Source organism: Galeopterus variegatus, unplaced genomic scaffold (genome assembly GCF_000696425.1).
Source record: "Galeopterus variegatus unplaced genomic scaffold, G_variegatus-3.0.2 Scaffold1762, whole genome shotgun sequence".
In the NCBI taxonomy this organism is placed as follows: Eukaryota; Metazoa; Chordata; class Mammalia; order Dermoptera; family Cynocephalidae; genus Galeopterus; species Galeopterus variegatus.
Window position 1 is genome coordinate 95,183 of NW_007727873.1, and position 9,222 is coordinate 104,404.

Sequence of the window (9,222 nt, forward strand, 5' to 3'; positions counted from 1 at the left end):
GAAGAATTCTGTTTTATAATTATACTCATGTTAACCATCTGTTGATATATCAAATAGCAATTGGGGAAACAATCTGGAAATTTGTTTCAACGTGCATATTTTAGTATTATAGAAACTTCCATGCATTGCTAATGTAACCTAGTAAGCTGCCCTAATTTTGTGCCAGCAGGGCCGGGGAGCTACAGTGTATGTGCGTATGCATGCACGTGTACACATCTAACATTTATGTTTGCTACTAGAGTCAGCCACCTTTTCTAGAACAAATCTTTAATCTTCTAAAGAAAAATAAAAATAGGGTCTACCTTCAGGTGGCCAAATCACCATTCATAATAGTCCAGTTTTCTTCATTTGATCAAAGGAAAATAATCCAATACTTTAAAAAATGGGATCAAAAGGCTATAAGAAAAAATATTTACTGCAAATATTCACAGCTAGCTGTGTAAGAAGAACCATTTTTTAAAAATCAAATTGCATTTTGGAAGTCTTTACAAATCACCATTCATAATAGTCCAGTTTTCTTCATTTGATCAAAGGAAAATAATCCAATACTTAAAAAATGGGATCAAAACGCTATAAGAAAAAATATTTACTGCAAATATTCACAGCTAGCTGTGTAAGAAGAACCATTTTTAAAAAATCAAATTGCATTTTGGAAGTCTTTACTAGGTCTTTTAAAATTATAATTAAATACTTGAGACTTCATGTACCCCAAAAAGAATGCTTGAAAATAGCATATTAATTATCTTAAACGGCATTAGCCACTTTTACTTTTTGAGTTATAATAAACTTATAATATGCATATAAACATTTGAATATGCACACTGGTACAAGTATGAACATATAATAGTATATATGTGTGGGGGAGTATATATATAAATATTCTAAATTTATGAGAAAAAAATTACTTTGTATGAAATATACATATATATAAAGTGTGCAGGATAGTTCTTGAACTAGAATTTTTATATGCTACCATTTTGAATAAAAATTATAAATATTGATTCCCTGATTATGGTAACTCTATGCTTTCTCATTATGTATCCTAAAAATAAGCTGAAGTACAATTTTATCTCTATAACTTTTTAAAAAATTACTGACTGACTTTCTGTCTGGTTAAAATAGTATTACAATGACATTATAAATTTAATAATACAAAAATCACTTTTGAAAATAAAAGAATAATGAATATATATGCTAGTTAGCTTGTATGATGATAGATTTAAAGAGATGTTAGAGCCAAAAATATGCAAACAGATAAAATGATGAGACCAATTTGCAGGAATAACCAAGAACTACGAACCTCTCCTGAGACTTTACCATTTCTTTCATTAGGCAAGAAAAAACTCAGGAAGAGTTTGCTTGTTTAAATTCTACATGTCTAGACTGTGTAAAAAATAGGAATATAAAATAAATTTTTACCTGTGTCAACATATAGTAGGGAGAGAAGTGGACAAATGAACAATGTATATTGGAAAGAGGGACTACAGATAAAGTTTTGAAAACTGTATGCTAAGAGGAAAAGGAAAGAATTGTTATTAATTCACTGAGAGACCCAAACACTAGATTCGGCTGAAAAATGTCAGTCTTGGATATGTATTAATTGTTATCAAGAGCAAAAACTGAAATTAGTGAATCTAAATTGCTCCAAATTATAAATTATCATTTCTACTTTGGGCAATTGTCTATTAGCTCTATGGATGGTCTTAATGATTTTAATCAGTATAATTCTTTCAAAAATACTTATTTTGGGACAAAAATTAAAGGATGAAGCATAAGCTGGCCATGACTAACCACTTAACCTTAGATGTATGTAATAAGAGTTTTAAAATGTCATCATTATATAACTCTCGTTTAAAAATTTCCCAGTATTTTCTAATCCTGGCATTACAACAACTCTGAATACACACACTCATGCAGTTTCTTCTTCTTTCAATGAATTTCTTATCAGTTATCTGTCTTTTGCAAGTTGAATGATGATCAAGGTGAGGAAATTACTGACAAAGCCTAGATATAGAAGTGGAAATGTTTTAGAAACATCTGTTACACATCTTATTTAGCAGTGACATTTCTTCCTCAATTTTTATGTAAATATTTGTCTTTTCCTAATTGATCTGGACAGTTTTATCTGAAGAGATATCATAACTGAATAATATGTATAAGGACATCATAAAAACTGTCAAAATTCATCTCCATGCAAAAATAACCATAAAATTTCAAAAATTGTTTAGAATTACTAATATTGCATATAGATATAATTATATTTGGGACCTTTTCTTTATCGGTGATTTCTCTCACATTGATATTGTAACTTGAAGTTTAAAAATACATGAATTTAGATATATTCATCAATGGGTAAATTATTAGTAAAACGGATTGTTGTTCTTAAGAGGATTTCAAACCAAACTTACTCTTGCTCTAAGAAGTGCAATACACTCTCTGATCAAAAGGATTGATATGAAAACAAAATGGCACATAACCATGGAACTTCCTGATAATGGGTTTAAAAACATCTAACACAGTAAATTCTCAAGCGTTTTTACTGAAATATAACTCCTGGATTTGTCTCATAAACAAAAGCCCCTAGAAGCTCATTTTTAATGTATTCAAGAAAAAGGACAGAGGGAATATTTCTCTCTTCTTTGTTCAAAATGCTCTGGAAATAATCCATTAAAACCCTAAATCAGTATGTAAAGGGGAGGCAAAGCAATTCCAATGTAAAATAAATGTCTTTCCTCTTTGCCATAATAATGACATATACTTTTTTTCAGAAAAATAGAAACACTTTTCACAGTATAGTCATCAACAATACATAAAACCATGTTTACAAAACCCATATATACAGAAAACAGCTCATTCCTCAATTTGAAGTTTCCTAGCCATGGTAAGATATGTTGCAGAGAATTACGACGAAAGTAATTGTCCATTCCCTTAGTCTTTTTCCCTAATCCCAACAGGTAGGTATCAGAGACTCAGGAATTGGGTGAACCCATGGTACATTTGCATATTTGCTTTCTATAACTACATGGAGTTATAACTAATTTCTTAGAAATTAGCCTGAATACACTAAAAGATATGAATAGAAAGACACAACCGTTTCCTTTAGTCCATCACCAAAGTTGCAATCCTCTGGATTTTCAGAAGATGAAGTCAAGATGCATATAGTGTTTCTGTCCTTGGGCAGATTGCCAAGATTTTAAATGCATTAGTTCATGATTTATGACAATCTTCTTCTGGTATGACTTCCAATATTATTTGTAATGTTCTGGTAATTCTGTCTACAAAAAAAACAAAGAAAAGAAATTAAAATGCACAGAAATCAGAAATACAAAAGAACAGCAACATATAAATTATTTTAGATTGAATACTGAGAATCCACAACTGGCTATTTCATAGAGCACTTTCAAGAAGTATTTACTTCATTAGAATCCTGTCATGCTCAATTAATTCATTTTCACTTCTGTAACTTCCCAGGATGACTTCTCAGCAAGAATACATTAATATTTTGTATTCACCTAAGAACTTTTATTTATGAACCAGGAGGTTGAAAATATTTTCAGACAATAGGACCAAGATAAAAATAAATGTCCCAAAATACACTTCATATTCAGTTTAAAATCAGTTTGTTCTTTTCACACCTATGAGATCACAAACAATTCCTCAGAAGAATCAGAATATAATTTTCAGTCTCTAACTCATAGTGTAATATTGAGTAAATCATAGTCTCTCCCAGGGCCTCATTTGTCTCATTGGCAGAATGAGAGACTTGAACTAAATCAGCAGTTGTCAAAGTATGGTCCCCGGACCAGCAACATTAGCATAACTTGAGATGTTCAAGTTCATCTTTTCAAGTTCAACCTTAGACCTACTGGATCAGAAATTGAAGGTGGGGGTAGCAACCTGTGATTCGGGTAGACACTAAAATTTAGGAATCATTGGCCTAGATTATTTCTTTGGTCATTTTATCTCTGGTCCTAGAATTGTGACCCTGGTGTCTAGGGACGTTAGTTCTTGTTTGCCTTTTATCTTTGTAGCTAATCCTTACAGAACCTCCTCAAATTTCCACTAGTCCTGGAGCAGTCTAGAGCCTATCTTCTTGATGATTTCAGACCAAAATCATCTCTTCCAGGCATATAATCTTTCTTCTCATTTATGATTTGTTACCTGTAATAGCCCTTTCCAAGCAATATTTAATAACACTAAAAAAGGTATTTTTTTGTCTTTTGCTTTATAACCATGTTCCCCAAAGTTTTTTTCCTCAGCAAACTAATTTTTATAGTCTGCATTAATTGTAAAGGTCCCAGCCCAGTATTGGCAAATGTTAAACTCTACGCAAATGTTTCTTAAATAGATTGTATTTTGTCACAGCCCACTCTTTACACTGAGATGTAAGTGGAGCACAAGGAAGTACTCAAGAGCAACTAAAGCCCTTATTTACAGAAGAGGGAAATGGTAAAATTATTCTATAAAAATAGGCTTTTGTGGAAAAAAGTAAATATCAATCAGTAGTAAGGGAGATGTGGCTTTTGTACTCAGAGAAGAGGCTAGGCTAACGGAGAGTAAGGTAAAAAATCAAGAGGTCTTAAGCAGCTCCAATGGTCAGATGACACTCAGTGCATTTAGAGACTTTCTCTGTAGCCTTCCTCCCTGGAGAGGTCCTGCTGCAGCCTCCTGAGCTAATCTCCATGATGACTGCCTTTTTCCCTCAGCATCTACTCCTATACACCCAACACCAAAGTCTTTTGCAGAAGGGTTTTTCTGTATTCTGGGGCCCCAGCCCTTTGCTTTCTGACACATCTTATTTCCCCATGTCATAACAGTGCATCTTTTCCAAACGGGGGCAACTTAGATCCTGCTGCTTTCCTAGTGTGTCTTTTCCTTTCTGGAGACTCAGTCTGGATCCTCTATTCAGCAACACATACAAGGCCAAAGAATATCTCTTCTGGTTCTGCACACCTAGTCCTTTCTCTTTCTCCATAATCAGTCAGTCCTGTTAACAATCTCCCCTTCAGCTTTCTGATGCTCTCTCTTGGGTTCTCAAGATTTGAGTAATTTTCATCATAATGGAGATTTCTGCAGAGTAACTGGTTTTGCCCATTAGAAGCAGATAGAGTCACACCAGCTTTTTTTTCTGGGTTATCTTACAGCAGTGCGGTCAGACAAGGGTGATCAACAGAACCAAGTAAGCCTCTAAGGAAGCTTCCTGCTTGCCCAGGAAAGCTGCAGAGCATCTGGCATTCAACGGCCATGTCTACATCCATGCTCATAATGAGGCTTTTGGCTTCCAGGGTAATCAGTCCCATGATACTACTTCTTTAAATAATGGTGAGCCAATGACTCTGCATTTGGTGTTTTCAGTAACTGCAAGCTGCAGGACAAAATAGCAACTGTAGTACTTCTACCTTTGCCTTTATTCAGTAGTTGTTCCTGAAATAAGTTGAAAAAACAATGGACCTTGCAAAACCTGATTTACCCAACCACACCTGGTACCAGCACGGGAACTACAGCCAAAATTGAGTAAATTTATGAAGTAGTACAAAGCCAATTTCCCCCAGAAGTCATAGTAAAATAATACTATGTATTTTCTTTTAAAGCTTTAGAACATTTTCACATGCATGATCTCATTTTATTCTTAAAATGAAGATAGTTTAGGCCCCTAAGTAATGTAAGCAAGCTTAATTAATTTAAAATGTTGCATGGCAGTCGTCACGAAAAGTCTGTCAAATGCATTAACTCACTCTCAGTGACAAATCATAAATGAAGTTATCTTGACATCCTGCGTACAGCATATGCTTTTAGGACTCCGGAGGTGCAAAGTCACTGTCCACAAAGATGGATTATAGTCATTCTGCTGGTGTTGCCCAGGATAATTTTTCATAATCAAAGATTTGGTTTAAATAAGGCTGTTCTCCATATCTCTCCCTGAGTGAGAGGTACTAAGTTCTAGTAACCCCACTTGCTCTCAGCTGTGACAGGGTTAGGCTGATAAATAGAGGCAGCCTAGTGAAACAGCTGCTGCAAGCCAAGGCCTGAGGTTGCCGCGTCTTGTTACCTCCATGTGTTTGCATATGTCTAGGGGGTATCTGCCTGTTTCCTTGTGTGAGAAGTTAGTGTTTTTATGAATAAATAAATATATAAATAACCAACCAGAAGAATTAACCACTCTGTCACAGATGTCAGAATAAAAGCTTTCTGTATATCTGACTATTCCCTTACGAATACATTTTCTTTTCACCCTAGTAATGCTATCAAACAAAAAGTGGTTCAATACTGGCATCCTGTGGCCAAAGAAATTCAACAATTCTCTGAAAATCTCAGATCCTTGGGTTCTGAACATTCCCTGGCTGGCTGTACTAAGCAGCCTTTCACGATTTTCTGAATGCTGTTTGGTTACCTCTCATTTTTCATGGAAGCAGCCTTGCTAAGATATATCTTGATAGACTACCATTTTCACAGTGCTAGTCTACTCACGTATATTAGGGTAAAATAAATGATAATATTAATGCTAAAGAATTTTACCAAACAAAAGAATATGATATTAAATCACTGAACAAACTGCTCCAAGCAAAGTCTCTCTTGGCCTCCAAGTTCACACTCAGTTTCTTTTTAACAAAAAGGACATAGTCTGGTGAAGGGTTAGGTGGTGGTTCAGGACTCTTGTTTTGTGTGTCTGTGTGTGTTTTGTTTTTGCCAAAGGCTAAGAAAATACTTGCTATTGCAGCAATAAATATTATGAATTTTCTTTATTTTACTACAAGAATGCTGCCTAAGAGGAAAATCAAACAAAATTACAGAGGATTGTTGCTTTCTGCTCCTCACTTTCAAGGCTGCTATAAAGATAAAGAGTTACAATGATCNTATATCTTGATAGACTACCATTTTCACAGTGCTAGTCTACTCACGTATATTAGGGTAAAATAAATGATAATATTAATGCTAAAGAATTTTACCAAACAAAAGAATATGATATTAAATCACTGAACAAACTGCTCCAAGCAAAGTCTCTCTTGGCCTCCAAGTTCACACTCAGTTTCTTTTTAACAAAAAGGACATAGTCTGGTGAAGGGTTAGGTGGTGGTTCAGGACTCTTGTTTTGTGTGTCTGTGTGTGTTTTGTTTTTGCCAAAGGCTAAGAAAATACTTGCTATTGCAGCAATAAATATTATGAATTTTCTTTATTTTACTACAAGAATGCTGCCTAAGAGGAAAATCAAACAAAATTACAGAGGATTGTTGCTTTCTGCTCCTCACTTTCAAAGCTGCTATAAAGATAAAGAGTTACAATGATCACAGTTTAAAGGTAGAATTGCCACGCTCCCCAGTAAGACCTAATGGCATTTTTGAGAACCAAATAACCATTATGGGACTACTCCATTGCAGCTGGTTTTCACAAATGGCTAACACTAAATTTGGAAGCCTTGGAGTTGCTCAAAACATCATTAGAGACAGAAAAATAGCAAGAAGCTTCAAAATTACATGAGCATGGAAAAATATCAAAGAAAGACAAAGCATGAAAACTGCTTGTTGATATGAACTGACAAAGAAATAGTACAAAATACATACATGTTAACAAGAGGAAAGAACTTGAGAGTTGGCTAATGACAATCAGGAGGAACAAAATATCTACTAAGTTGGATGGAACAACAAATTTGCTCTTTCATCATGCTCCGTCTCATTCTAGTTCAATTCTAGGGTAACCAGCTCTTTCTTCCTAAATTCCCTTATTTTCCGTGGTGCTCAAGGGCTTTATCTGTCTCTAGCAAGGATCAGAGATAGGCATAGATCTAAAGTGATAAGTGCTAATCTGGCCTAAACATTAGAAACAAGTAAAGCAATCCCAGTGGTAAATATACATTAACAAGACTTTTTTTTTTCTTCAGAATAGGCTCTATACTAAATATAGAGCCTAGATATTTAGTATCTACAACAGATAAAACCTAACTAAAAATATTCAATAGAAAACTAGTGTGATCTAATAAGAAATAGATATTAAATGTTCAGTTAAGGCAATCAGTGCGCCTGTGTTAGCCTTAAGGAGCCTAACCTATATTGTAACCCTTCTTTGTGGAATAGTATTACTAGCTAGGAAACAAAATCCAGGTGAAAAGAGTACTATAAGGTCTAAAAATATCAAATGCCAAATAAAAGCTAATAAAGAGAAGTAACAAAATTATGCTTTAAATGACTGACTTCTAAATGAATTTGTTTAGCTCACTAGAGATTTAATATGTATGCTGTTTATTTTTTTGGTTTTTTAGCAACACTGATATTATTTATTAATAATTTTACCAGAAATCCTCATGAACTATTCCCTGGTATTTTAAAGATAAATTGTCCATCTCCCTGAGCCCTGGTTTCCTCATCTGGGTGTGGCAACAACAGCATGTCACACATCAATCTTGTTGAAGACAAGGGTAAAGGGCTCAGGAGAGCCCCTGACGGAGACAGGCTTTCAACACAGGCTGTTCATATGTGTTCTTTGTACCTACTGATCGACTGTACTTTCCCCTCCCCCAACTTAACTGATCGCCAAGTCCTGCTGTTTTTTCGTCTTAATATCTTTTACTTTTCCTCAGATCCTTTTGAAGCTACCTGTGTCCAGACCCTCCTCAATTCGCATCAGGATTACTGCGGCAACCACCAAACTCAATTCTCTGTCTTCAGCCTCAACCCTCTCTAATCCATCCTCACTGCCCACAGGGTGATTTTTCTAAAACACAAAATTGCCTGAGTTTGAATTCCAGCTCTTCTACTTCATATCTGTATGACTTGGAACAAGTGACATGAATTCTCCTGTGCTATAACTCAAAATGGGGATAATAATTTTCCCTAGCTCAGAAAGCTGTTACAAGGATCAAATAAGGTCATACATTTGCAAACACATAGAAATCAACCAATAAATGGGAGCTGTTATTTTTCTCTTCATTTTTCTTGCTGTTAGTATGATCCTTCTGTAATTCACCATTCCTTTTAAGGTAGTGTTATAATTATTGTATTGAAGCCACTGCCGAACTCCCCAGCAAGTCTCACATCACTCATCAAGCTATATGGTATGATATAGAATCACTAAACTGCATTCAACCCAGAAGAAAAAATAATTAGGTTAGTAAGGGATTCAAAGGAGCAATTAAGCCATTTATAAAACTGCTGATAAAATTCTATCTAAAAAAGCTGATCTCCTAAGAAATGATTAGAGCAGCCCAAACTAAATATCCTGAAAGGATTC